This window comes from Schistocerca gregaria, chromosome 2 (genome assembly GCF_023897955.1).
Source record: "Schistocerca gregaria isolate iqSchGreg1 chromosome 2, iqSchGreg1.2, whole genome shotgun sequence".
In the NCBI taxonomy this organism is placed as follows: domain Eukaryota; kingdom Metazoa; phylum Arthropoda; class Insecta; order Orthoptera; family Acrididae; genus Schistocerca; species Schistocerca gregaria.
This window is the reverse complement of record NC_064921.1, coordinates 441,858,341-441,885,333: the sequence shown is the minus strand read 5'-3', so window position 1 is coordinate 441,885,333 and position 26,993 is coordinate 441,858,341. Positions and strand designations below refer to the sequence as shown.

General features: G+C 48.8%; 30 non-coding genes across 30 annotated transcripts; all 30 read right to left on the bottom strand.

Annotated features, from left to right (window-relative positions):
- Positions 1–47: 47 nt before the first annotated feature.
- On the bottom strand, positions 48–129 carry Trnas-gcu (transfer RNA serine (anticodon GCU)). Its single transcript has one exon. It is a non-coding gene; the product is annotated as a tRNA-Ser (tRNA).
- Positions 130–968: 839 nt separating this feature from the next.
- Positions 969–1,050, bottom strand: Trnas-gcu (transfer RNA serine (anticodon GCU)). The gene has a single exon. It is a non-coding gene; the product is annotated as a tRNA-Ser (tRNA).
- Positions 1,051–1,889: 839 nt separating this feature from the next.
- Trnas-gcu (transfer RNA serine (anticodon GCU)) lies at positions 1,890–1,971 on the bottom strand. Its single transcript has one exon. It is a non-coding gene; the product is annotated as a tRNA-Ser (tRNA).
- An 839-nt stretch (positions 1,972–2,810) lies between these two features.
- On the bottom strand, positions 2,811–2,892 carry Trnas-gcu (transfer RNA serine (anticodon GCU)). Its single transcript has one exon. It is a non-coding gene; the product is annotated as a tRNA-Ser (tRNA).
- Positions 2,893–3,731: 839 nt separating this feature from the next.
- Positions 3,732–3,813, bottom strand: Trnas-gcu (transfer RNA serine (anticodon GCU)). Its single transcript has one exon. It is a non-coding gene; the product is annotated as a tRNA-Ser (tRNA).
- An 839-nt stretch (positions 3,814–4,652) lies between these two features.
- On the bottom strand, positions 4,653–4,734 carry Trnas-gcu (transfer RNA serine (anticodon GCU)). The gene has a single exon. It is a non-coding gene; the product is annotated as a tRNA-Ser (tRNA).
- An 839-nt stretch (positions 4,735–5,573) lies between these two features.
- On the bottom strand, positions 5,574–5,655 carry Trnas-gcu (transfer RNA serine (anticodon GCU)). The gene has a single exon. It is a non-coding gene; the product is annotated as a tRNA-Ser (tRNA).
- An 839-nt stretch (positions 5,656–6,494) lies between these two features.
- On the bottom strand, positions 6,495–6,576 carry Trnas-gcu (transfer RNA serine (anticodon GCU)). Its single transcript has one exon. It is a non-coding gene; the product is annotated as a tRNA-Ser (tRNA).
- Positions 6,577–7,415: 839 nt separating this feature from the next.
- Trnas-gcu (transfer RNA serine (anticodon GCU)) lies at positions 7,416–7,497 on the bottom strand. The gene has a single exon. It is a non-coding gene; the product is annotated as a tRNA-Ser (tRNA).
- An 839-nt stretch (positions 7,498–8,336) lies between these two features.
- Positions 8,337–8,418, bottom strand: Trnas-gcu (transfer RNA serine (anticodon GCU)). The gene has a single exon. It is a non-coding gene; the product is annotated as a tRNA-Ser (tRNA).
- An 839-nt stretch (positions 8,419–9,257) lies between these two features.
- On the bottom strand, positions 9,258–9,339 carry Trnas-gcu (transfer RNA serine (anticodon GCU)). The gene has a single exon. It is a non-coding gene; the product is annotated as a tRNA-Ser (tRNA).
- An 820-nt stretch (positions 9,340–10,159) lies between these two features.
- Trnas-gcu (transfer RNA serine (anticodon GCU)) lies at positions 10,160–10,241 on the bottom strand. The gene has a single exon. It is a non-coding gene; the product is annotated as a tRNA-Ser (tRNA).
- An 839-nt stretch (positions 10,242–11,080) lies between these two features.
- Positions 11,081–11,162, bottom strand: Trnas-gcu (transfer RNA serine (anticodon GCU)). The gene has a single exon. It is a non-coding gene; the product is annotated as a tRNA-Ser (tRNA).
- An 839-nt stretch (positions 11,163–12,001) lies between these two features.
- Trnas-gcu (transfer RNA serine (anticodon GCU)) lies at positions 12,002–12,083 on the bottom strand. The gene has a single exon. It is a non-coding gene; the product is annotated as a tRNA-Ser (tRNA).
- An 839-nt stretch (positions 12,084–12,922) lies between these two features.
- On the bottom strand, positions 12,923–13,004 carry Trnas-gcu (transfer RNA serine (anticodon GCU)). Its single transcript has one exon. It is a non-coding gene; the product is annotated as a tRNA-Ser (tRNA).
- An 839-nt stretch (positions 13,005–13,843) lies between these two features.
- On the bottom strand, positions 13,844–13,925 carry Trnas-gcu (transfer RNA serine (anticodon GCU)). Its single transcript has one exon. It is a non-coding gene; the product is annotated as a tRNA-Ser (tRNA).
- An 828-nt stretch (positions 13,926–14,753) lies between these two features.
- Trnas-gcu (transfer RNA serine (anticodon GCU)) lies at positions 14,754–14,835 on the bottom strand. The gene has a single exon. It is a non-coding gene; the product is annotated as a tRNA-Ser (tRNA).
- Positions 14,836–15,674: 839 nt separating this feature from the next.
- Positions 15,675–15,756, bottom strand: Trnas-gcu (transfer RNA serine (anticodon GCU)). The gene has a single exon. It is a non-coding gene; the product is annotated as a tRNA-Ser (tRNA).
- An 839-nt stretch (positions 15,757–16,595) lies between these two features.
- On the bottom strand, positions 16,596–16,677 carry Trnas-gcu (transfer RNA serine (anticodon GCU)). Its single transcript has one exon. It is a non-coding gene; the product is annotated as a tRNA-Ser (tRNA).
- Positions 16,678–17,516: 839 nt separating this feature from the next.
- Trnas-gcu (transfer RNA serine (anticodon GCU)) lies at positions 17,517–17,598 on the bottom strand. The gene has a single exon. It is a non-coding gene; the product is annotated as a tRNA-Ser (tRNA).
- Positions 17,599–18,426: 828 nt separating this feature from the next.
- Positions 18,427–18,508, bottom strand: Trnas-gcu (transfer RNA serine (anticodon GCU)). Its single transcript has one exon. It is a non-coding gene; the product is annotated as a tRNA-Ser (tRNA).
- An 839-nt stretch (positions 18,509–19,347) lies between these two features.
- On the bottom strand, positions 19,348–19,429 carry Trnas-gcu (transfer RNA serine (anticodon GCU)). Its single transcript has one exon. It is a non-coding gene; the product is annotated as a tRNA-Ser (tRNA).
- An 839-nt stretch (positions 19,430–20,268) lies between these two features.
- Trnas-gcu (transfer RNA serine (anticodon GCU)) lies at positions 20,269–20,350 on the bottom strand. The gene has a single exon. It is a non-coding gene; the product is annotated as a tRNA-Ser (tRNA).
- Positions 20,351–21,189: 839 nt separating this feature from the next.
- Trnas-gcu (transfer RNA serine (anticodon GCU)) lies at positions 21,190–21,271 on the bottom strand. The gene has a single exon. It is a non-coding gene; the product is annotated as a tRNA-Ser (tRNA).
- Positions 21,272–22,110: 839 nt separating this feature from the next.
- On the bottom strand, positions 22,111–22,192 carry Trnas-gcu (transfer RNA serine (anticodon GCU)). Its single transcript has one exon. It is a non-coding gene; the product is annotated as a tRNA-Ser (tRNA).
- Positions 22,193–23,031: 839 nt separating this feature from the next.
- Trnas-gcu (transfer RNA serine (anticodon GCU)) lies at positions 23,032–23,113 on the bottom strand. The gene has a single exon. It is a non-coding gene; the product is annotated as a tRNA-Ser (tRNA).
- Positions 23,114–23,952: 839 nt separating this feature from the next.
- Positions 23,953–24,034, bottom strand: Trnas-gcu (transfer RNA serine (anticodon GCU)). The gene has a single exon. It is a non-coding gene; the product is annotated as a tRNA-Ser (tRNA).
- An 839-nt stretch (positions 24,035–24,873) lies between these two features.
- Trnas-gcu (transfer RNA serine (anticodon GCU)) lies at positions 24,874–24,955 on the bottom strand. The gene has a single exon. It is a non-coding gene; the product is annotated as a tRNA-Ser (tRNA).
- An 839-nt stretch (positions 24,956–25,794) lies between these two features.
- Trnas-gcu (transfer RNA serine (anticodon GCU)) lies at positions 25,795–25,876 on the bottom strand. The gene has a single exon. It is a non-coding gene; the product is annotated as a tRNA-Ser (tRNA).
- Positions 25,877–26,715: 839 nt separating this feature from the next.
- Trnas-gcu (transfer RNA serine (anticodon GCU)) lies at positions 26,716–26,797 on the bottom strand. Its single transcript has one exon. It is a non-coding gene; the product is annotated as a tRNA-Ser (tRNA).
- Positions 26,798–26,993: the final 196 nt, after the last annotated feature.

Genomic DNA, 26,993 nt, shown 5'->3' with positions numbered 1-26,993 from the left:
GCATGGGGAAGGAGTGACCGCAAACGCGTGCTTTACGTAAAATTCTTCGACGAGGATGGGATTCGAACCCACGCGTGCAGAGCACATTGGATTAGCAGTCCAACGCCTTAACCACTCGGCCACCTCGTCTGCTGGAACTACAGCTGTGTCTTTGGCGAGCGCTTGCGGAAAGAAGACATTTGTCGATTCGAAAACGCTTTCAAAACATCGTACTGGGCCGGTGTTAACGTCTAATGCCCAGCTGCAGTGCAGCCGACCAAGCTCCCACTCGCGAGTCATTTAATGACAGCATCCGTCCACGTCGATATCCGATCGGGGCAAAATCACCGGACCACTTATTTACTGCAGGAATAAGCATTGTATCGACATGCAGTGTCGTCTAATGCACATGAGAAATGTGCTGGGCATTCTTTCCCACGACTTACTGCAACGAAACGTACAGCTCGATACGCTACACTGATATTACTTGCAAGGTTTTGACGTTCGTCCTAGCCCAAGATTGTCCTGCTGTTTGCGATGGAGCTTGGTGTTTGGGCGGCCCTTAGCGACGGATGTCTGCAAAGTCAAGTCTCTCCAGTAGGCCCTGCCAAATCGCTTCTGTATATGGCGGCCTGACGCAAAGCAAACTGTCGAGAGGCGACAGTTGTGCTACAGATGGATTATTATAGGCTCGATACGTTAAAATGACTGCGACAGGTATGCACTTAAATATAAATAAGAACTCGTCGTTCGCAGATACCGACATACTCTTCGCTGGAGCCGAAGTTTGATTGGCTTATACATCTCGAAATGATGTTTAATTCGAAGGGCATACGCTATGGAATGTTGTGCGCTTTCATCTGGTAAGCATTTTTGTCTCGTATTTCATACACACGCTATCGGCCTCGTACACGCTTCGTTGTTACTACTGAGAGGCGTTTCGCATGGGGAAGGAGTGACCGCAAACGCGTGCTTTACGTAAAATTCTTCGACGAGGATGGGATTCGAACCCACGCGTGCAGAGCACATTGGATTAGCAGTCCAACGCCTTAACCACTCGGCCACCTCGTCTGCTGGAACTACAGCTGTGTCTTTGGCGAGCGCTTGCGGAAAGAAGACATTTGTCGATTCGAAAACGCTTTCAAAACATCGTACTGGGCCGGTGTTAACGTCTAATGCCCAGCTGCAGTGCAGCCGACCAAGCTCCCACTCGCGAGTCATTTAATGACAGCATCCGTCCACGTCGATATCCGATCGGGGCAAAATCACCGGACCACTTATTTACTGCAGGAATAAGCATTGTATCGACATGCAGTGTCGTCTAATGCACATGAGAAATGTGCTGGGCATTCTTTCCCACGACTTACTGCAACGAAACGTACAGCTCGATACGCTACACTGATATTACTTGCAAGGTTTTGACGTTCGTCCTAGCCCAAGATTGTCCTGCTGTTTGCGATGGAGCTTGGTGTTTGGGCGGCCCTTAGCGACGGATGTCTGCAAAGTCAAGTCTCTCCAGTAGGCCCTGCCAAATCGCTTCTGTATATGGCGGCCTGACGCAAAGCAAACTGTCGAGAGGCGACAGTTGTGCTACAGATGGATTATTATAGGCTCGATACGTTAAAATGACTGCGACAGGTATGCACTTAAATATAAATAAGAACTCGTCGTTCGCAGATACCGACATACTCTTCGCTGGAGCCGAAGTTTGATTGGCTTATACATCTCGAAATGATGTTTAATTCGAAGGGCATACGCTATGGAATGTTGTGCGCTTTCATCTGGTAAGCATTTTTGTCTCGTATTTCATACACACGCTATCGGCCTCGTACACGCTTCGTTGTTACTACTGAGAGGCGTTTCGCATGGGGAAGGAGTGACCGCAAACGCGTGCTTTACGTAAAATTCTTCGACGAGGATGGGATTCGAACCCACGCGTGCAGAGCACATTGGATTAGCAGTCCAACGCCTTAACCACTCGGCCACCTCGTCTGCTGGAACTACAGCTGTGTCTTTGGCGAGCGCTTGCGGAAAGAAGACATTTGTCGATTCGAAAACGCTTTCAAAACATCGTACTGGGCCGGTGTTAACGTCTAATGCCCAGCTGCAGTGCAGCCGACCAAGCTCCCACTCGCGAGTCATTTAATGACAGCATCCGTCCACGTCGATATCCGATCGGGGCAAAATCACCGGACCACTTATTTACTGCAGGAATAAGCATTGTATCGACATGCAGTGTCGTCTAATGCACATGAGAAATGTGCTGGGCATTCTTTCCCACGACTTACTGCAACGAAACGTACAGCTCGATACGCTACACTGATATTACTTGCAAGGTTTTGACGTTCGTCCTAGCCCAAGATTGTCCTGCTGTTTGCGATGGAGCTTGGTGTTTGGGCGGCCCTTAGCGACGGATGTCTGCAAAGTCAAGTCTCTCCAGTAGGCCCTGCCAAATCGCTTCTGTATATGGCGGCCTGACGCAAAGCAAACTGTCGAGAGGCGACAGTTGTGCTACAGATGGATTATTATAGGCTCGATACGTTAAAATGACTGCGACAGGTATGCACTTAAATATAAATAAGAACTCGTCGTTCGCAGATACCGACATACTCTTCGCTGGAGCCGAAGTTTGATTGGCTTATACATCTCGAAATGATGTTTAATTCGAAGGGCATACGCTATGGAATGTTGTGCGCTTTCATCTGGTAAGCATTTTTGTCTCGTATTTCATACACACGCTATCGGCCTCGTACACGCTTCGTTGTTACTACTGAGAGGCGTTTCGCATGGGGAAGGAGTGACCGCAAACGCGTGCTTTACGTAAAATTCTTCGACGAGGATGGGATTCGAACCCACGCGTGCAGAGCACATTGGATTAGCAGTCCAACGCCTTAACCACTCGGCCACCTCGTCTGCTGGAACTACAGCTGTGTCTTTGGCGAGCGCTTGCGGAAAGAAGACATTTGTCGATTCGAAAACGCTTTCAAAACATCGTACTGGGCCGGTGTTAACGTCTAATGCCCAGCTGCAGTGCAGCCGACCAAGCTCCCACTCGCGAGTCATTTAATGACAGCATCCGTCCACGTCGATATCCGATCGGGGCAAAATCACCGGACCACTTATTTACTGCAGGAATAAGCATTGTATCGACATGCAGTGTCGTCTAATGCACATGAGAAATGTGCTGGGCATTCTTTCCCACGACTTACTGCAACGAAACGTACAGCTCGATACGCCACACTGATATTACTTGCAAGGTTTTGACGTTCGTCCTAGCCCAAGATTGTCCTGCTGTTTGCGATGGAGCTTGGTGTTTGGGCGGCCCTTAGCGACGGATGTCTGCAAAGTCAAGTCTCTCCAGTAGGCCCTGCCAAATCGCTTCTGTATATGGCGGCCTGACGCAAAGCAAACTGTCGAGAGGCGACAGTTGTGCTACAGATGGATTATTATAGGCTCGATACGTTAAAATGACTGCGACAGGTATGCACTTAAATATAAATAAGAACTCGTCGTTCGCAGATACCGACATACTCTTCGCTGGAGCCGAAGTTTGATTGGCTTATACATCTCGAAATGATGTTTAATTCGAAGGGCATACGCTATGGAATGTTGTGCGCTTTCATCTGGTAAGCATTTTTGTCTCGTATTTCATACACACGCTATCGGCCTCGTACACGCTTCGTTGTTACTACTGAGAGGCGTTTCGCATGGGGAAGGAGTGACCGCAAACGCGTGCTTTACGTAAAATTCTTCGACGAGGATGGGATTCGAACCCACGCGTGCAGAGCACATTGGATTAGCAGTCCAACGCCTTAACCACTCGGCCACCTCGTCTGCTGGAACTACAGCTGTGTCTTTGGCGAGCGCTTGCGGAAAGAAGACATTTGTCGATTCGAAAACGCTTTCAAAACATCGTACTGGGCCGGTGTTAACGTCTAATGCCCAGCTGCAGTGCAGCCGACCAAGCTCCCACTCGCGAGTCATTTAATGACAGCATCCGTCCACGTCGATATCCGATCGGGGCAAAATCACCGGACCACTTATTTACTGCAGGAATAAGCATTGTATCGACATGCAGTGTCGTCTAATGCACATGAGAAATGTGCTGGGCATTCTTTCCCACGACTTACTGCAACGAAACGTACAGCTCGATACGCTACACTGATATTACTTGCAAGGTTTTGACGTTCGTCCTAGCCCAAGATTGTCCTGCTGTTTGCGATGGAGCTTGGTGTTTGGGCGGCCCTTAGCGACGGATGTCTGCAAAGTCAAGTCTCTCCAGTAGGCCCTGCCAAATCGCTTCTGTATATGGCGGCCTGACGCAAAGCAAACTGTCGAGAGGCGACAGTTGTGCTACAGATGGATTATTATAGGCTCGATACGTTAAAATGACTGCGACAGGTATGCACTTAAATATAAATAAGAACTCGTCGTTCGCAGATACCGACATACTCTTCGCTGGAGCCGAAGTTTGATTGGCTTATACATCTCGAAATGATGTTTAATTCGAAGGGCATACGCTATGGAATGTTGTGCGCTTTCATCTGGTAAGCATTTTTGTCTCGTATTTCATACACACGCTATCGGCCTCGTACACGCTTCGTTGTTACTACTGAGAGGCGTTTCGCATGGGGAAGGAGTGACCGCAAACGCGTGCTTTACGTAAAATTCTTCGACGAGGATGGGATTCGAACCCACGCGTGCAGAGCACATTGGATTAGCAGTCCAACGCCTTAACCACTCGGCCACCTCGTCTGCTGGAACTGCAGCTGTGTCTTTGGCGAGCGCTTGCGGAAAGAAGACATTTGTCGATTCGAAAACGCTTTCAAAACATCGTACTGGGCCGGTGTTAACGTCTAATGCCCAGCTGCAGTGCAGCCGACCAAGCTCCCACTCGCGAGTCATTTAATGACAGCATCCGTCCACGTCGATATCCGATCGGGGCAAAATCACCGGACCACTTATTTACTGCAGGAATAAGCATTGTATCGACATGCAGTGTCGTCTAATGCACATGAGAAATGTGCTGGGCATTCTTTCCCACGACTTACTGCAACGAAACGTACAGCTCGATACGCTACACTGATATTACTTGCAAGGTTTTGACGTTCGTCCTAGCCCAAGATTGTCCTGCTGTTTGCGATGGAGCTTGGTGTTTGGGCGGCCCTTAGCGACGGATGTCTGCAAAGTCAAGTCTCTCCAGTAGGCCCTGCCAAATCGCTTCTGTATATGGCGGCCTGACGCAAAGCAAACTGTCGAGAGGCGACAGTTGTGCTACAGATGGATTATTATAGGCTCGATACGTTAAAATGACTGCGACAGGTATGCACTTAAATATAAATAAGAACTCGTCGTTCGCAGATACCGACATACTCTTCGCTGGAGCCGAAGTTTGATTGGCTTATACATCTCGAAATGATGTGTAATTCGAAGGGCATACGCTATGGAATGTTGTGCGCTTTCATCTGGTAAGCATTTTTGTCTCGTATTTCATACACACGCTATCGGCCTCGTACACGCTTCGTTGTTACTACTGAGAGGCGTTTCGCATGGGGAAGGAGTGACCGCAAACGCGTGCTTTACGTAAAATTCTTCGACGAGGATGGGATTCGAACCCACGCGTGCAGAGCACATTGGATTAGCAGTCCAACGCCTTAACCACTCGGCCACCTCGTCTGCTGGAACTACAGCTGTGTCTTTGGCGAGCGCTTGCGGAAAGAAGACATTTGTCGATTCGAAAACGCTTTCAAAACATCGTACTGGGCCGGTGTTAACGTCTAATGCCCAGCTGCAGTGCAGCCGACCAAGCTCCCACTCGCGAGTCATTTAATGACAGCATCCGTCCACGTCGATATCCGATCGGGGCAAAATCACCGGACCACTTATTTACTGCAGGAATAAGCATTGTATCGACATGCAGTGTCGTCTAATGCACATGAGAAATGTGCTGGGCATTCTTTCCCACGACTTACTGCAACGAAACGTACAGCTCGATACGCTACACTGATATTACTTGCAAGGTTTTGACGTTCGTCCTAGCCCAAGATTGTCCTGCTGTTTGCGATGGAGCTTGGTGTTTGGGCGGCCCTTAGCGACGGATGTCTGCAAAGTCAAGTCTCTCCAGTAGGCCCTGCCAAATCGCTTCTGTATATGGCGGCCTGACGCAAAGCAAACTGTCGAGAGGCGACAGTTGTGCTACAGATGGATTATTATAGGCTCGATACGTTAAAATGACTGCGACAGGTATGCACTTAAATATAAATAAGAACTCGTCGTTCGCAGATACCGACATACTCTTCGCTGGAGCCGAAGTTTGATTGGCTTATACATCTCGAAATGATGTTTAATTCGAAGGGCATACGCTATGGAATGTTGTGCGCTTTCATCTGGTAAGCATTTTTGTCTCGTATTTCATACACACGCTATCGGCCTCGTACACGCTTCGTTGTTACTACTGAGAGGCGTTTCGCATGGGGAAGGAGTGACCGCAAACGCGTGCTTTACGTAAAATTCTTCGACGAGGATGGGATTCGAACCCACGCGTGCAGAGCACATTGGATTAGCAGTCCAACGCCTTAACCACTCGGCCACCTCGTCTGCTGGAACTACAGCTGTGTCTTTGGCGAGCGCTTGCGGAAAGAAGACATTTGTCGATTCGAAAACGCTTTCAAAACATCGTACTGGGCCGGTGTTAACGTCTAATGCCCAGCTGCAGTGCAGCCGACCAAGCTCCCACTCGCGAGTCATTTAATGACAGCATCCGTCCACGTCGATATCCGATCGGGGCAAAATCACCGGACCACTTATTTACTGCAGGAATAAGCATTGTATCGACATGCAGTGTCGTCTAATGCACATGAGAAATGTGCTGGGCATTCTTTCCCACGACTTACTGCAACGAAACGTACAGCTCGATACGCTACACTGATATTACTTGCAAGGTTTTGACGTTCGTCCTAGCCCAAGATTGTCCTGCTGTTTGCGATGGAGCTTGGTGTTTGGGCGGCCCTTAGCGACGGATGTCTGCAAAGTCAAGTCTCTCCAGTAGGCCCTGCCAAATCGCTTCTGTATATGGCGGCCTGACGCAAAGCAAACTGTCGAGAGGCGACAGTTGTGCTACAGATGGATTATTATAGGCTCGATACGTTAAAATGACTGCGACAGGTATGCACTTAAATATAAATAAGAACTCGTCGTTCGCAGATACCGACATACTCTTCGCTGGAGCCGAAGTTTGATTGGCTTATACATCTCGAAATGATGTTTAATTCGAAGGGCATACGCTATGGAATGTTGTGCGCTTTCATCTGGTAAGCATTTTTGTCTCGTATTTCATACACACGCTATCGGCCTCGTACACGCTTCGTTGTTACTACTGAGAGGCGTTTCGCATGGGGAAGGAGTGACCGCAAACGCGTGCTTTACGTAAAATTCTTCGACGAGGATGGGATTCGAACCCACGCGTGCAGAGCACATTGGATTAGCAGTCCAACGCCTTAACCACTCGGCCACCTCGTCTGCTGGAACTACAGCTGTGTCTTTGGCGAGCGCTTGCGGAAAGAAGACATTTGTCGATTCGAAAACGCTTTCAAAACATCGTACTGGGCCGGTGTTAACGTCTAATGCCCAGCTGCAGTGCAGCCGACCAAGCTCCCACTCGCGAGTCATTTAATGACAGCATCCGTCCACGTCGATATCCGATCGGGGCAAAATCACCGGACCACTTATTTACTGCAGGAATAAGCATTGTATCGACATGCAGTGTCGTCTAATGCACATGAGAAATGTGCTGGGCATTCTTTCCCACGACTTACTGCAACGAAACGTACAGCTCGATACGCTACACTGATATTACTTGCAAGGTTTTGACGTTCGTCCTAGCCCAAGATTGTCCTGCTGTTTGCGATGGAGCTTGGTGTTTGGGCGGCCCTTAGCGACGGATGTCTGCAAAGTCAAGTCTCTCCAGTAGGCCCTGCCAAATCGCTTCTGTATATGGCGGCCTGACGCAAAGCAAACTGTCGAGAGGCGACAGTTGTGCTACAGATGGATTATTATAGGCTCGATACGTTAAAATGACTGCGACAGGTATGCACTTAAATATAAATAAGAACTCGTCGTTCGCAGATACCGACATACTATTCGCTGGAGCCGAAGTTTGATTGGCTTATACATCTCGAAATGATGTTTAATTCGAAGGGCATACGCTATGGAATGTTGTGCGCTTTCATCTGGTAAGCATTTTTGTCTCGTATTTCATACACACGCTATCGGCCTCGTACACGCTTCGTTGTTACTACTGAGAGGCGTTTCGCATGGGGAAGGAGTGACCGCAAACGCGTGCTTTACGTAAAATTCTTCGACGAGGATGGGATTCGAACCCACGCGTGCAGAGCACATTGGATTAGCAGTCCAACGCCTTAACCACTCGGCCACCTCGTCTGCTGGAACTACAGCTGTGTCTTTGGCGAGCGCTTGCGGAAAGAAGACATTTGTCGATTCGAAAACGCTTTCAAAACATCGTACTGGGCCGGTGTTAACGTCTAATGCCCAGCTGCAGTGCAGCCGACCAAGCTCCCACTCGCGAGTCATTTAATGACAGCATCCGTCCACGTCGATATCCGATCGGGGCAAAATCACCGGACCACTTATTTACTGCAGGAATAAGCATTGTATCGACATGCAGTGTCGTCTAATGCACATGAGAAATGTGCTGGGCATTCTTTCCCACGACTTACTGCAACGAAACGTACAGCTCGATACGCTACACTGATATTACTTGCAAGGTTTTGACGTTCGTCCTAGCCCAAGATTGTCCTGCTGTTTGCGATGGAGCTTGGTGTTTGGGCGGCCCTTAGCGACGGATGTCTGCAAAGTCAAGTCTCTCCAGTAGGCCCTGCCAAATCGCTTCTGTATATGGCGGCCTGACGCAAAGCAAACTGTCGAGAGGCGACAGTTGTGCTACAGATGGATTATTATAGGCTCGATACGTTAAAATGACTGCGACAGGTATGCACTTAAATATAAATAAGAACTCGTCGTTCGCAGATACCGACATACTCTTCGCTGGAGCCGAAGTTTGATTGGCTTATACATCTCGAAATGATGTTTAATTCGAAGGGCATACGCTATGGAATGTTGTGCGCTTTCATCTGGTAAGCATTTTTGTCTCGTATTTCATACACACGCTATCGGCCTCGTACACGCTTCGTTGTTACTACTGAGAGGCGTTTCGCATGGGGAAGGAGTGACCGCAAACGCGTGCTTTACGTAAAATTCTTCGACGAGGATGGGATTCGAACCCACGCGTGCAGAGCACATTGGATTAGCAGTCCAACGCCTTAACCACTCGGCCACCTCGTCTGCTGGAACTACAGCTGTGTCTTTGGCGAGCGCTTGCGGAAAGAAGACATTTGTCGATTCGAAAACGCTTTCAAAACATCGTACTGGGCCGGTGTTAACGTCTAATGCCCAGCTGCAGTGCAGCCGACCAAGCTCCCACTCGCGAGTCATTTAATGACAGCATCCGTCCACGTCGATATCCGATCGGGGCAAAATCACCGGACCACTTATTTACTGCAGGAATAAGCATTGTATCGACATGCAGTGTCGTCTAATGCACATGAGAAATGTGCTGGGCATTCTTTCCCACGACTTACTGCAACGAAACGTACAGCTCGATACGCTACACTGATATTACTTGCAAGGTTTTGACGTTCGTCCTAGCCCAAGATTGTCCTGCTGTTTGCGATGGAGCTTGGTGTTTGGGCGGCCCTTAGCGACGGATGTCTGCAAAGTCAAGTCTCTCCAGTAGGCCCTGCCAAATCGCTTCTGTATATGGCGGCCTGACGCAAAGCAAACTGCTACAGATGGATTATTATAGGCTCGATACGTTAAAATGACTGCGACAGGTATGCACTTAAATATAAATAAGAACTCGTCGTTCGCAGATACCGACATACTCTTCGCTGGAGCCGAAGTTTGATTGGCTTATACATCTCGAAATGATGTTTAATTCGAAGGGCATACGCTATGGAATGTTGTGCGCTTTCATCTGGTAAGCATTTTTGTCTCGTATTTCATACACACGCTATCGGCCTCGTACACGCTTCGTTGTTACTACTGAGAGGCGTTTCGCATGGGGAAGGAGTGACCGCAAACGCGTGCTTTACGTAAAATTCTTCGACGAGGATGGGATTCGAACCCACGCGTGCAGAGCACATTGGATTAGCAGTCCAACGCCTTAACCACTCGGCCACCTCGTCTGCTGGAACTACAGCTGTGTCTTTGGCGAGCGCTTGCGGAAAGAAGACATTTGTCGATTCGAAAACGCTTTCAAAACATCGTACTGGGCCGGTGTTAACGTCTAATGCCCAGCTGCAGTGCAGCCGACCAAGCTCCCACTCGCGAGTCATTTAATGACAGCATCCGTCCACGTCGATATCCGATCGGGGCAAAATCACCGGACCACTTATTTACTGCAGGAATAAGCATTGTATCGACATGCAGTGTCGTCTAATGCACATGAGAAATGTGCTGGGCATTCTTTCCCACGACTTACTGCAACGAAACGTACAGCTCGATACGCTACACTGATATTACTTGCAAGGTTTTGACGTTCGTCCTAGCCCAAGATTGTCCTGCTGTTTGCGATGGAGCTTGGTGTTTGGGCGGCCCTTAGCGACGGATGTCTGCAAAGTCAAGTCTCTCCAGTAGGCCCTGCCAAATCGCTTCTGTATATGGCGGCCTGACGCAAAGCAAACTGTCGAGAGGCGACAGTTGTGCTACAGATGGATTATTATAGGCTCGATACGTTAAAATGACTGCGACAGGTATGCACTTAAATATAAATAAGAACTCGTCGTTCGCAGATACCGACATACTCTTCGCTGGAGCCGAAGTTTGATTGGCTTATACATCTCGAAATGATGTTTAATTCGAAGGGCATACGCTATGGAATGTTGTGCGCTTTCATCTGGTAAGCATTTTTGTCTCGTATTTCATACACACGCTATCGGCCTCGTACACGCTTCGTTGTTACTACTGAGAGGCGTTTGGCATGGGGAAGGAGTGACCGCAAACGCGTGCTTTACGTAAAATTCTTCGACGAGGATGGGATTCGAACCCACACGTGCAGAGCACATTGGATTAGCAGTCCAACGCCTTAACCACTCGGCCACCTCGTCTGCTGGAACTACAGCTGTGTCTTTGGCGAGCGCTTGCGGAAAGAAGACATTTGTCGATTCGAAAACGCTTTCAAAACATCGTACTGGGCCGGTGTTAACGTCTAATGCCCAGCTGCAGTGCAGCCGACCAAGCTCCCACTCGCGAGTCATTTAATGACAGCATCCGTCCACGTCGATATCCGATCGGGGCAAAATCACCGGACCACTTATTTACTGCAGGAATAAGCATTGTATCGACATGCAGTGTCGTCTAATGCACATGAGAAATGTGCTGGGCATTCTTTCCCACGACTTACTGCAACGAAACGTACAGCTCGATACGCTACACTGATATTACTTGCAAGGTTTTGACGTTCGTCCTAGCCCAAGATTGTCCTGCTGTTTGCGATGGAGCTTGGTGTTTGGGCGGCCCTTAGCGACGGATGTCTGCAAAGTCAAGTCTCTCCAGTAGGCCCTGCCAAATCGCTTCTGTATATGGCGGCCTGACGCAAAGCAAACTGTCGAGAGGCGACAGTTGTGCTACAGATGGATTATTATAGGCTCGATACGTTAAAATGACTGCGACAGGTATGCACTTAAATATAAATAAGAACTCGTCGTTCGCAGATACCGACATACTCTTCGCTGGAGCCGAAGTTTGATTGGCTTATACATCTCGAAATGATGTTTAATTCGAAGGGCATACGCTATGGAATGTTGTGCGCTTTCATCTGGTAAGCATTTTTGTCTCGTATTTCATACACACGCTATCGGCCTCGTACACGCTTCGTTGTTACTACTGAGAGGCGTTTCGCATGGGGAAGGAGTGACCGCAAACGCGTGCTTTACGTAAAATTCTTCGACGAGGATGGGATTCGAACCCACGCGTGCAGAGCACATTGGATTAGCAGTCCAACGCCTTAACCACTCGGCCACCTCGTCTGCTGGAACTACAGCTGTGTCTTTGGCGAGCGCTTGCGGAAAGAAGACATTTGTCGATTCGAAAACGCTTTCAAAACATCGTACTGGGCCGGTGTTAACGTCTAATGCCCAGCTGCAGTGCAGCCGACCAAGCTCCCACTCGCGAGTCATTTAATGACAGCATCCGTCCACGTCGATATCCGATCGGGGCAAAATCACCGGACCACTTATTTACTGCAGGAATAAGCATTGTATCGACATGCAGTGTCGTCTAATGCACATGAGAAATGTGCTGGGCATTCTTTCCCACGACTTACTGCAACGAAACGTACAGCTCGATACGCTACACTGATATTACTTGCAAGGTTTTGACGTTCGTCCTAGCCCAAGATTGTCCTGCTGTTTGCGATGGAGCTTGGTGTTTGGGCGGCCCTTAGCGACGGATGTCTGCAAAGTCAAGTCTCTCCAGTAGGCCCTGCCAAATCGCTTCTGTATATGGCGGCCTGACGCAAAGCAAACTGTCGAGAGGCGACAGTTGTGCTACAGATGGATTATTATAGGCTCGATACGTTAAAATGACTGCGACAGGTATGCACTTAAATATAAATAAGAACTCGTCGTTCGCAGATACCGACATACTCTTCGCTGGAGCCGAAGTTTGATTGGCTTATACATCTCGAAATGATGTTTAATTCGAAGGGCATACGCTATGGAATGTTGTGCGCTTTCATCTGGTAAGCATTTTTGTCTCGTATTTCATACACACGCTATCGGCCTCGTACACGCTTCGTTGTTACTACTGAGAGGCGTTTCGCATGGGGAAGGAGTGACCGCAAACGCGTGCTTTACGTAAAATTCTTCGACGAGGATGGGATTCGAACCCACGCGTGCAGAGCACATTGGATTAGCAGTCCAACGCCTTAACCACTCGGCCACCTCGTCTGCTGGAACTACAGCTGTGTCTTTGGCGAGCGCTTGCGGAAAGAAGACATTTGTCGATTCGAAAACGCTTTCAAAACATCGTACTGGGCCGGTGTTAACGTCTAATGCCCAGCTGCAGTGCAGCCGACCAAGCTCCCACTCGCGAGTCATTTAATGACAGCATCCGTCCACGTCGATATCCGATCGGGGCAAAATCACCGGACCACTTATTTACTGCAGGAATAAGCATTGTATCGACATGCAGTGTCGTCTAATGCACATGAGAAATGTGCTGGGCATTCTTTCCCACGACTTACTGCAACGAAACGTACAGCTCGATACGCTACACTGATATTACTTGCAAGGTTTTGACGTTCGTCCTAGCCCAAGATTGTCCTGCTGTTTGCGATGGAGCTTGGTGTTTGGGCGGCCCTTAGCGACGGATGTCTGCAAAGTCAAGTCTCTCCAGTAGGCCCTGCCAAATCGCTTCTGTATATGGCGGCCTGACGCAAAGCAAACTGTCGAGAGGCGACAGTTGTGCTACAGATGGATTATTATAGGCTCGATACGTTAAAATGACTGCGACAGGTATGCACTTAAATATAAATAAGAACTCGTCGTTCGCACATACCGACATACTCTTCGCTGGAGCCGAAGTTTGATTGGCTTATACATCTCGAAATGATGTTTAATTCGAAGGGCATACGCTATGGAATGTTGTGCGCTTTCATCTGGTAAGCATTTTTGTCTCGTATTTCATACACACGCTATCGGCCTCGTACACGCTTCGTTGTTACTACTGAGAGGCGTTTCGCATGGGGAAGGAGTGACCGCAAACGCGTGCTTTACGTAAAATTCTTCGACGAGGATGGGATTCGAACCCACGCGTGCAGAGCACATTGGATTAGCAGTCCAACGCCTTAACCACTCGGCCACCTCGTCTGCTGGAACTACAGCTGTGTCTTTGGCGAGCGCTTGCGGAAAGAAGACATTTGTCGATTCGAAAACGCTTTCAAAACATCGTACTGGGCCGGTGTTAACGTCTAATGCCCAGCTGCAGTGCAGCCGACCAAGCTCCCACTCGCGAGTCATTTAATGACAGCATCCGTCCACGTCGATATCCGATCGGGGCAAAATCACCGGACCACTTATTTACTGCAGGAATAAGCATTGTATCGACATGCAGTGTCGTCTAATGCACATGAGAAATGTGCTGGGCATTCTTTCCCACGACTTACTGCAACGAAACGTACAGCTCGATACGCTACACTGATATTACTTGCAAGGTTTTGACGTTCGTCCTAGCCCAAGATTGTCCTGCTGTTTGCGATGGAGCTTGGTGTTTGGGCGGCCCTTAGCGACGGATGTCTGCAAAGTCAAGTCTCTCCAGTAGGCCCTGCCAAATCGCTTCTGTATATGGCGGCCTGACGCAAAGCAAACTGTCGAGAGGCTACAGATGGATTATTATAGGCTCGATACGTTAAAATGACTGCGACAGGTATGCACTTAAATATAAATAAGAACTCGTCGTTCGCAGATACCGACATACTCTTCGCTGGAGCCGAAGTTTGATTGGCTTATACATCTCGAAATGATGTTTAATTCGAAGGGCATACGCTATGGAATGTTGTGCGCTTTCATCTGGTAAGCATTTTTGTCTCGTATTTCATACACACGCTATCGGCCTCGTACACGCTTCGTTGTTACTACTGAGAGGCGTTTCGCATGGGGAAGGAGTGACCGCAAACGCGTGCTTTACGTAAAATTCTTCGACGAGGATGGGATTCGAACCCACGCGTGCAGAGCACATTGGATTAGCAGTCCAACGCCTTAACCACTCGGCCACCTCGTCTGCTGGAACTACAGCTGTGTCTTTGGCGAGCGCTTGCGGAAAGAAGACATTTGTCGATTCGAAAACGCTTTCAAAACATCGTACTGGGCCGGTGTTAACGTCTAATGCCCAGCTGCAGTGCAGCCGACCAAGCTCCCACTCGCGAGTCATTTAATGACAGCATCCGTCCACGTCGATATCCGATCGGGGCAAAATCACCGGACCACTTATTTACTGCAGGAATAAGCATTGTATCGACATGCAGTGTCGTCTAATGCACATGAGAAATGTGCTGGGCATTCTTTCCCACGACTTACTGCAACGAAACGTACAGCTCGATACGCTACACTGATATTACTTGCAAGGTTTTGACGTTCGTCCTAGCCCAAGATTGTCCTGCTGTTTGCGATGGAGCTTGGTGTTTGGGCGGCCCTTAGCGACGGATGTCTGCAAAGTCAAGTCTCTCCAGTAGGCCCTGCCAAATCGCTTCTGTATATGGCGGCCTGACGCAAAGCAAACTGTCGAGAGGCGACAGTTGTGCTACAGATGGATTATTATAGGCTCGATACGTTAAAATGACTGCGACAGGTATGCACTTAAATATAAATAAGAACTCGTCGTTCGCAGATACCGACATACTCTTCGCTGGAGCCGAAGTTTGATTGGCTTATACATCTCGAAATGATGTTTAATTCGAAGGGCATACGCTATGGAATGTTGTGCGCTTTCATCTGGTAAGCATTTTTGTCTCGTATTTCATACACACGCTATCGGCCTCGTACACGCTTCGTTGTTACTACTGAGAGGCGTTTCGCATGGGGAAGGAGTGACCGCAAACGCGTGCTTTACGTAAAATTCTTCGACGAGGATGGGATTCGAACCCACACGTGCAGAGCACATTGGATTAGCAGTCCAACGCCTTAACCACTCGGCCACCTCGTCTGCTGGAACTACAGCTGTGTCTTTGGCGAGCGCTTGCGGAAAGAAGACATTTGTCGATTCGAAAACGCTTTCAAAACATCGTACTGGGCCGGTGTTAACGTCTAATGCCCAGCTGCAGTGCAGCCGACCAAGCTCCCACTCGCGAGTCATTTAATGACAGCATCCGTCCACGTCGATATCCGATCGGGGCAAAATCACCGGACCACTTATTTACTGCAGGAATAAGCATTGTATCGACATGCAGTGTCGTCTAATGCACATGAGAAATGTGCTGGGCATTCTTTCCCACGACTTACTGCAACGAAACGTACAGCTCGATACGCTACACTGATATTACTTGCAAGGTTTTGACGTTCGTCCTAGCCCAAGATTGTCCTGCTGTTTGCGATGGAGCTTGGTGTTTGGGCGGCCCTTAGCGACGGATGTCTGCAAAGTCAAGTCTCTCCAGTAGGCCCTGCCAAATCGCTTCTGTATATGGCGGCCTGACGCAAAGCAAACTGTCGAGAGGCGACAGTTGTGCTACAGATGGATTATTATAGGCTCGATACGTTAAAATGACTGCGACAGGTATGCACTTAAATATAAATAAGAACTCGTCGTTCGCAGATACCGACATACTCTTCGCTGGAGCCGAAGTTTGATTGGCTTATACATCTCGAAATGATGTTTAATTCGAAGGGCATACGCTATGGAATGTTGTGCGCTTTCATCTGGTAAGCATTTTTGTCTCGTATTTCATACACACGCTATCGGCCTCGTACACGCTTCGTTGTTACTACTGAGAGGCGTTTCGCATGGGGAAGGAGTGACCGCAAACGCGTGCTTTACGTAAAATTCTTCGACGAGGATGGGATTCGAACCCACGCGTGCAGAGCACATTGGATTAGCAGTCCAACGCCTTAACCACTCGGCCACCTCGTCTGCTGGAACTACAGCTGTGTCTTTGGCGAGCGCTTGCGGAAAGAAGACATTTGTCGATTCGAAAACGCTTTCAAAACATCGTACTGGGCCGGTGTTAACGTCTAATGCCCAGCTGCAGTGCAGCCGACCAAGCTCCCACTCGCGAGTCATTTAATGACAGCATCCGTCCACGTCGATATCCGATCGGGGCAAAATCACCGGACCACTTATTTACTGCAGGAATAAGCATTGTATCGACATGCAGTGTCGTCTAATGCACATGAGAAATGTGCTGGGCATTCTTTCCCACGACTTACTGCAACGAAACGTACAGCTCGATACGCTACACTGATATTACTTGCAAGGTTTTGACGTTCGTCCTAGCCCAAGATTGTCCTGCTGTTTGCGATGGAGCTTGGTGTTTGGGCGGCCCTTAGCGACGGATGTCTGCAAAGTCAAGTCTCTCCAGTAGGCCCTGCCAAATCGCTTCTGTATATGGCGGCCTGACGCAAAGCAAACTGTCGAGAGGCGACAGTTGTGCTACAGATGGATTATTATAGGCTCGATACGTTAAAATGACTGCGACAGGTATGCACTTAAATATAAATAAGAACTCGTCGTTCGCAGATACCGACATACTCTTCGCTGGAGCCGAAGTTTGATTGGCTTATACATCTCGAAATGATGTTTAATTCGAAGGGCATACGCTATGGAATGTTGTGCGCTTTCATCTGGTAAGCATTTTTGTCTCGTATTTCATACACACGCTATCGGCCTCGTACACGCTTCGTTGTTACTACTGAGAGGCGTTTCGCATGGGGAAGGAGTGACCGCAAACGCGTGCTTTACGTAAAATTCTTCGACGAGGATGGGATTCGAACCCACGCGTGCAGAGCACATTGGATTAGCAGTCCAACGCCTTAACCACTCGGCCACCTCGTCTGCTGGAACTACAGCTGTGTCTTTGGCGAGCGCTTGCGGAAAGAAGACATTTGTCGATTCGAAAACGCTTTCAAAACATCGTACTGGGCCGGTGTTAACGTCTAATGCCCAGCTGCAGTGCAGCCGACCAAGCTCCCACTCGCGAGTCATTTAATGACAGCATCCGTCCACGTCGATATCCGATCGGGGCAAAATCACCGGACCACTTATTTACTGCAGGAATAAGCATTGTATCGACATGCAGTGTCGTCTAATGCACATGAGAAATGTGCTGGGCATTCTTTCCCACGACTTACTGCAACGAAACGTACAGCTCGATACGCTACACTGATATTACTTGCAAGGTTTTGACGTTCGTCCTAGCCCAAGATTGTCCTGCTGTTTGCGATGGAGCTTGGTGTTTGGGCGGCCCTTAGCGACGGATGTCTGCAAAGTCAAGTCTCTCCAGTAGGCCCTGCCAAATCGCTTCTGTATATGGCGGCCTGACGCAAAGCAAACTGTCGAGAGGCTACAGATGGATTATTATAGGCTCGATACGTTAAAATGACTGCGACAGGTATGCACTTAAATATAAATAAGAACTCGTCGTTCGCAGATACCGACATACTCTTCGCTGGAGCCGAAGTTTGATTGGCTTATACATCTCGAAATGATGTTTAATTCGAAGGGCATACGCTATGGAATGTTGTGCGCTTTCATCTGGTAAGCATTTTTGTCTCGTATTTCATACACACGCTATCGGCCTCGTACACGCTTCGTTGTTACTACTGAGAGGCGTTTCGCATGGGGAAGGAGTGACCGCAAACGCGTGCTTTACGTAAAATTCTTCGACGAGGATGGGATTCGAACCCACGCGTGCAGAGCACATTGGATTAGCAGTCCAACGCCTTAACCACTCGGCCACCTCGTCTGCTGGAACTACAGCTGTGTCTTTGGCGAGCGCTTGCGGAAAGAAGACATTTGTCGATTCGAAAACGCTTTCAAAACATCGTACTGGGCCGGTGTTAACGTCTAATGCCCAGCTGCAGTGCAGCCGACCAAGCTCCCACTCGCGAGTCATTTAATGACAGCATCCGTCCACGTCGATATCCGATCGGGGCAAAATCACCGGACCACTTATTTACTGCAGGAATAAGCATTGTATCGACATGCAGTGTCGTCTAATGCACATGAGAAATGTGCTGGGCATTCTTTCCCACGACTTACTGCAACGAAACGTACAGCTCGATACGCTACACTGATATTACTTGCAAGGTTTTGACGTTCGTCCTAGCCCAAGATTGTCCTGCTGTTTGCGATGGAGCTTGGTGTTTGGGCGGCCCTTAGCGACGGATGTCTGCAAAGTCAAGTCTCTCCAGTAGGCCCTGCCAAATCGCTTCTGTATATGGCGGCCTGACGCAAAGCAAACTGTCGAGAGGCGACAGTTGTGCTACAGATGGATTATTATAGGCTCGATACGTTAAAATGACTGCGACAGGTATGCACTTAAATATAAATAAGAACTCGTCGTTCGCAGATACCGACATACTCTTCGCTGGAGCCGAAGTTTGATTGGCTTATACATCTCGAAATGATGTTTAATTCGAAGGGCATACGCTATGGAATGTTGTGCGCTTTCATCTGGTAAGCATTTTTGTCTCGTATTTCATACACACGCTATCGGCCTCGTACACGCTTCGTTGTTACTACTGAGAGGCGTTTCGCATGGGGAAGGAGTGACCGCAAACGCGTGCTTTACGTAAAATTCTTCGACGAGGATGGGATTCGAACCCACACGTGCAGAGCACATTGGATTAGCAGTCCAACGCCTTAACCACTCGGCCACCTCGTCTGCTGGAACTACAGCTGTGTCTTTGGCGAGCGCTTGCGGAAAGAAGACATTTGTCGATTCGAAAACGCTTTCAAAACATCGTACTGGGCCGGTGTTAACGTCTAATGCCCAGCTGCAGTGCAGCCGACCAAGCTCCCACTCGCGAGTCATTTAATGACAGCATCCGTCCACGTCGATATCCGATCGGGGCAAAATCACCGGACCACTTATTTACTGCAGGAATAAGCATTGTATCGACATGCAGTGTCGTCTAATGCACATGAGAAATGTGCTGGGCATTCTTTCCCACGACTTACTGCAACGAAACGTACAGCTCGATACGCTACACTGATATTACTTGCAAGGTTTTGACGTTCGTCCTAGCCCAAGATTGTCCTGCTGTTTGCGATGGAGCTTGGTGTTTGGGCGGCCCTTAGCGACGGATGTCTGCAAAGTCAAGTCTCTCCAGTAGGCCCTGCCAAATCGCTTCTGTATATGGCGGCCTGACGCAAAGCAAACTGTCGAGAGGCGACAGTTGTGCTACAGATGGATTATTATAGGCTCGATACGTTAAAATGACTGCGACAGGTATGCACTTAAATATAAATAAGAACTCGTCGTTCGCAGATACCGACATACTCTTCGCTGGAGCCGAAGTTTGATTGGCTTATACATCTCGAAATGATGTTTAATTCGAAGGGCATACGCTATGGAATGTTGTGCGCTTTCATCTGGTAAGCATTTTTGTCTCGTATTTCATACACACGCTATCGGCCTCGTACACGCTTCGTTGTTACTACTGAGAGGCGTTTCGCATGGGGAAGGAGTGACCGCAAACGCGTGCTTTACGTAAAATTCTTCGACGAGGATGGGATTCGAACCCACGCGTGCAGAGCACATTGGATTAGCAGTCCAACGCCTTAACCACTCGGCCACCTCGTCTGCTGGAACTACAGCTGTGTCTTTGGCGAGCGCTTGCGGAAAGAAGACATTTGTCGATTCGAAAACGCTTTCAAAACATCGTACTGGGCCGGTGTTAACGTCTAGTGCCCAGCTGCAGTGCAGCCGACCAAGCTCCCACTCGCGAGTCATTTAATGACAGCATCCGTCCACGTCGATATCCGATCGGGGCAAAATCACCGGACCACTTATTTACTGCAGGAATAAGCATTGTATCGACATGCAGTGTCGTCTAATGCACATGAGAAATGTGCTGGGCAATCTTTCCCACGACTTACTGCAACGAAACGTACAGCTCGATACGCTACACTGATATTACTTGCAAGGTTTTGACGTTCGTCCTAGCCCAAGATTGTCCTGCTGTTTGCGATGGAGCTTGGTGTTTGGGCGGCCCTTAGCGACGGATGTCTGCAAAGTCAAGTCTCTCCAGTAGGCCCTGCCAAATCGCTTCTGTATATGGCGGCCTGACGCAAAGCAAACTGTCGAGAGGCGACAGTTGTGCTACAGATGGATTATTATAGGCTCGATACGTTAAAATGACTGCGACAGGTATGCACTTAAATATAAATAAGAACTCGTCGTTCGCAGATACCGACATACTCTTCGCTGGAGCCGAAGTTTGATTGGCTTATACATCTCGAAATGATGTTTAATTCGAAGGGCATACGCTATGGAATGTTGTGCGCTTTCATCTGGTAAGCATTTTTGTCTCGTATTTCATACACACGCTATCGGCCTCGTACACGCTTCGTTGTTACTACTGAGAGGCGTTTCGCATGGGGAAGGAGTGACCGCAAACGCGTGCTTTACGTAAAATTCTTCGACGAGGATGGGATTCGAACCCACGCGTGCAGAGCACATTGGATTAGCAGTCCAACGCCTTAACCACTCGGCCACCTCGTCTGCTGGAACTACAGCTGTGTCTTTGGCGAGCGCTTGCGGAAAGAAGACATTTGTCGATTCGAAAACGCTTTCAAAACATCGTACTGGGCCGGTGTTAACGTCTAGTGCCCAGCTGCAGTGCAGCCGACCAAGCTCCCACTCGCGAGTCATTTAATGACAGCATCCGTCCACGTCGATATCCGATCGGGGCAAAATCACCGGACCACTTATTTACTGCAGGAATAAGCATTGTATCGACATGCAGTGTCGTCTAATGCACATGAGAAATGTGCTGGGCAATCTTTCCCACGACTTACTGCAACGAAACGTACAGCTCGATACGCTACACTGATATTACTTGCAAGGTTTTGACGTTCGTCCTAGCCCAAGATTGTCCTGCTGTTTGCGATGGAGCTTGGTGTTTGGGCGGCCCTTAGCGACGGATGTCTGCAAAGTCAAGTCTCTCCAGTAGGCCCTGCCAAATCGCTTCTGTATATGGCGGCCTGACGCAAAGCAAACTGTCGAGAGGCGACAGTTGTGCTACAGATGGATTATTATAGGCTCGATACGTTAAAATGACTGCGACAGGTATGCACTTAAATATAAATAAGAACTCGTCGTTCGCAGATACCGACATACTCTTCGCTGGAGCCGAAGTTTGATTGGCTTATACATCTCGAAATGATGTTTAATTCGAAGGGCATACGCTATGGAATGTTGTGCGCTTTCATCTGGTAAGCATTTTTGTCTCGTATTTCATACACACGCTATCGGCCTCGTACACGCTTCGTTGTTACTACTGAGAGGCGTTTCGCATGGGGAAGGAGTGACCGCAAACGCGTGCTTTACGTAAAATTCTTCGACGAGGATGGGATTCGAACCCACGCGTGCAGAGCACATTGGATTAGCAGTCCAACGCCTTAACCACTCGGCCACCTCGTCTGCTGGAACTACAGCTGTGTCTTTGGCGAGCGCTTGCGGAAAGAAGACATTTGTCGATTCGAAAACGCTTTCAAAACATCGTACTGGGCCGGTGTTAACGTCTAATGCCCAGCTGCAGTGCAGCCGACCAAGCTCCCACTCGCGAGTCATTTAATGACAGCATCCGTCCACGTCGATATCCGATCGGGGCAAAATCACCGGACCACTTATTTACTGCAGGAATAAGCATTGTATCGACATGCAGTGTCGTCTAATGCACATGAGAAATGTGCTGGGCATTCTTTCCCACGACTTACTGCAACGAAACGTACAGCTCGATACGCTACACTGATATTACTTGCAAGGTTTTGACGTTCGTCCTAGCCCAAGATTGTCCTGCTGTTTGCGATGGAGCTTGGTGTTTGGGCGGCCCTTAGCGACGGATGTCTGCAAAGTCAAGTCTCTCCAGTAGGCCCTGCCAAATCGCTTCTGTATATGGCGGCCTGACGCAAAGCAAACTGTCGAGAGGCGACAGTTGTGCTACAGATGGATTATTATAGGCTCGATACGTTAAAATGACTGCGACAGGTATGCACTTAAATATAAATAAGAACTCGTCGTTCGCAGATACCGACATACTCTTCGCTGGAGCCGAAGTTTGATTGGCTTATACATCTCGAAATGATGTTTAATTCGAAGGGCATACGCTATGGAATGTTGTGCGCTTTCATCTGGTAAGCATTTTTGTCTCGTATTTCATACACACGCTATCGGCCTCGTACACGCTTCGTTGTTACTACTGAGAGGCGTTTCGCATGGGGAAGGAGTGACCGCAAACGCGTGCTTTACGTAAAATTCTTCGACGAGGATGGGATTCGAACCCACGCGTGCAGAGCACATTGGATTAGCAGTCCAACGCCTTAACCACTCGGCCACCTCGTCTGCTGGAACTACAGCTGTGTCTTTGGCGAGCGCTTGCGGAAAGAAGACATTTGTCGATTCGAAAACGCTTTCAAAACATCGTACTGGGCCGGTGTTAACGTCTAATGCCCAGCTGCAGTGCAGCCGACCAAGCTCCCACTCGCGAGTCATTTAATGACAGCATCCGTCCACGTCGATATCCGATCGGGGCAAAATCACCGGACCACTTATTTACTGCAGGAATAAGCATTGTATCGACATGCAGTGTCGTCTAATGCACATGAGAAATGTGCTGGGCATTCTTTCCCACGACTTACTGCAACGAAACGTACAGCTCGATACGCTACACTGATATTACTTGCAAGGTTTTGACGTTCGTCCTAGCCCAAGATTGTCCTGCTGTTTGCGATGGAGCTTGGTGTTTGGGCGGCCCTTAGCGACGGATGTCTGCAAAGTCAAGTCTCTCCAGTAGGCCCTGCCAAATCGCTTCTGTATATGGCGGCCTGACGCAAAGCAAACTGTCGAGAGGCGACAGTTGTGCTACAGATGGATTATTATAGGCTCGATACGTTAAAATGACTGCGACAGGTATGCACTTAAATATAAATAAGAACTCGTCGTTCGCAGATACCGACATACTCTTCGCTGGAGCCGAAGTTTGATTGGCTTATACATCTCGAAATGATGTTTAATTCGAAGGGCATACGCTATGGAATGTTGTGCGCTTTCATCTGGTAAGCATTTTTGTCTCGTATTTCATACACACGCTATCGGCCTCGTACACGCTTCGTTGTTACTACTGAGAGGCGTTTCGCATGGGGAAGGAGTGACCGCAAACGCGTGCTTTACGTAAAATTCTTCGACGAGGATGGGATTCGAACCCACGCGTGCAGAGCACATTGGATTAGCAGTCCAACGCCTTAACCACTCGGCCACCTCGTCTGCTGGAACTACAGCTGTGTCTTTGGCGAGCGCTTGCGGAAAGAAGACATTTGTCGATTCGAAAACGCTTTCAAAACATCGTACTGGGCCGGTGTTAACGTCTAATGCCCAGCTGCAGTGCAGCCGACCAAGCTCCCACTCGCGAGTCATTTAATGACAGCATCCGTCCACGTCGATATCCGATCGGGGCAAAATCACCGGACCACTTATTTACTGCAGGAATAAGCATTGTATCGACATGCAGTGTCGTCTAATGCACATGAGAAATGTGCTGGGCATTCTTTCCCACGACTTACTGCAACGAAACGTACAGCTCGATACGCTACACTGATATTACTTGCAAGGTTTTGACGTTCGTCCTAGCCCAAGATTGTCCTGCTGTTTGCGATGGAGCTTGGTGTTTGGGCGGCCCTTAGCGACGGATGTCTGCAAAGTCAAGTCTCTCCAGTAGGCCCTGCCAAATCGCTTCTGTATATGGCGGCCTGACGCAAAGCAAACTGTCGAGAGGCGACAGTTGTGCTACAGATGGATTATTATAGGCTCGATACGTTAAAATGACTGCGACAGGTATGCACTTAAATATAAATAAGAACTCGTCGTTCGCAGATACCGACATACTCTTCGCTGGAGCCGAAGTTTGATTGGCTTATACATCTCGAAATGATGTTTAATTCGAAGGGCATACGCTATGGAATGTTGTGCGCTTTCATCTGGTAAGCATTTTTGTCTCGTATTTCATACACACGCTATCGGCCTCGTACACGCTTCGTTGTTACTACTGAGAGGCGTTTCGCATGGGGAAGGAGTGACCGCAAACGCGTGCTTTACGTAAAATTCTTCGACGAGGATGGGATTCGAACCCACGCGTGCAGAGCACATTGGATTAGCAGTCCAACGCCTTAACCACTCGGCCACCTCGTCTGCTGGAACTACAGCTGTGTCTTTGGCGAGGGCTTGCGGAAAGAAGACATTTGTCGATTCGAAAACGCTTTCAAAACATCGTACTGGGCCGGTGTTAACGTCTAGTGCCCAGCTGCAGTGCAGCCGACCAAGCTCCCACTCGCGAGTCATTTAATGACAGCATCCGTCCACGTCGATATCCGATCGGGGCAAAATCACCGGACCACTTATTTACTGCAGGAATAAGCATTGTATCGACATGCAGTGTCGTCTAATGCACATGAGAAATGTGCTGGGCATTCTTTCCCACGACTTACTGCAACGAAACGTACAGCTCGATACGCTACACTGATATTACTTGCAAGGTTTTGACGTTCGTCCTAGCCCAAGATTGTCCTGCTGTTTGCGATGGAGCTTGGTGTTTGGGCGGCCCTTAGCGACGGATGTCTGCAAAGTCAAGTCTCTCCAGTAGGCCCTGCCAAATCGCTTCTGTATATGGCGGCCTGACGCAAAGCAAACTGTCGAGAGGCGACAGTTGTGCTACAGATGGATTATTATAGGCTCGATACGTTAAAATGACTGCGACAGGTATGCACTTAAATATAAATAAGAACTCGTCGTTCGCAGATACCGACATACTCTTCGCTGGAGCCGAAGTTTGATTGGCTTATACATCTCGAAATGATGTTTAATTCGAAGGGCATACGCTATGGAATGTTGTGCGCTTTCATCTGGTAAGCATTTTTGTCTCGTATTTCATACACACGCTATCGGCCTCGTACACGCTTCGTTGTTACTACTGAGAGGCGTTTCGCATGGGGAAGGAGTGACCGCAAACGCGTGCTTTACGTAAAATTCTTCGACGAGGATGGGATTCGAACTCACGCGTGCAGAGCACATTGGATTAGCAGTCCAACGCCTTAACCACTCGGCCACCTCGTCTGCTGGAACTACAGCTGTGTCTTTGGCGAGCGCTTGCGGAAAGAAGACATTTGTCGATTCGAAAACGCTTTCAAAACATCGTACTGGGCCGGTGTTAACGTCTAGTGCCCAGCTGCAGTGCAGCCGACCAAGCTCCCACTCGCGAGTCATTTAATGACAGCATCCGTCCACGTCGATATCCGATCGGGGCAAAATCACCGGACCACTTATTTACTGCAGGAATAAGCATTGTATCGACATGCAGTGTCGTCTAATGCACATGAGAAATGTGCTGGGCATTCTTTCCCACGACTTACTGCAACGAAACGTACAGCTCGATACGCTACACTGATATTACTTGCAAGGTTTTGACGTTCGTCCTAGCCCAAGATTGTCCTGCTGTTTGCGATGGAGCTTGGTGTTTGGGCGGCCCTTAGCGACGGATGTCTGCAAAGTCAAGTCTCTCCAGTAGGCCCTGCCAAATCGCTTCTGTATATGGCGGCCTGACGCAAAGCAAACTGTCGAGAGGCGACAGTTGTGCTACAGATGGATTATTATAGGCTCGATACGTTAAAATGACTGCGACAGGTATGCACTTAAATATAAATAAGAACTCGTCGTTCGCAGATACCGACATACTCTTCGCTGGAGCCGAAGTTTGATTGGCTTATACATCTCGAAATGATGTTTAATTCGAAGGGCATACGCTATGGAATGTTGTGCGCTTTCATCTGGTAAGCATTTTTGTCTCGTATTTCATACACACGCTATCGGCCTCGTACACGCTTCGTTGTTACTACTGAGAGGCGTTTCGCATGGGGAAGGAGTGACCGCAAACGCGTGCTTTACGTAAAATTCTTCGACGAGGATGGGATTCGAACTCACGCGTGCAGAGCACATTGGATTAGCAGTCCAACGCCTTAACCACTCGGCCACCTCGTCTGCTGGAACTACAGCTGTGTCTTTGGCGAGCGCTTGCGGAAAGAAGACATTTGTCGATTCGAAAACGCTTTCAAAACATCGTACTGGGCCGGTGTTAACGTCTAGTGCCCAGCTGCAGTGCAGCCGACCAAGCTCCCACTCGCGAGTCATTTAATGACAGCATCCGTCCACGTCGATATCCGATCGGGGCAAAATC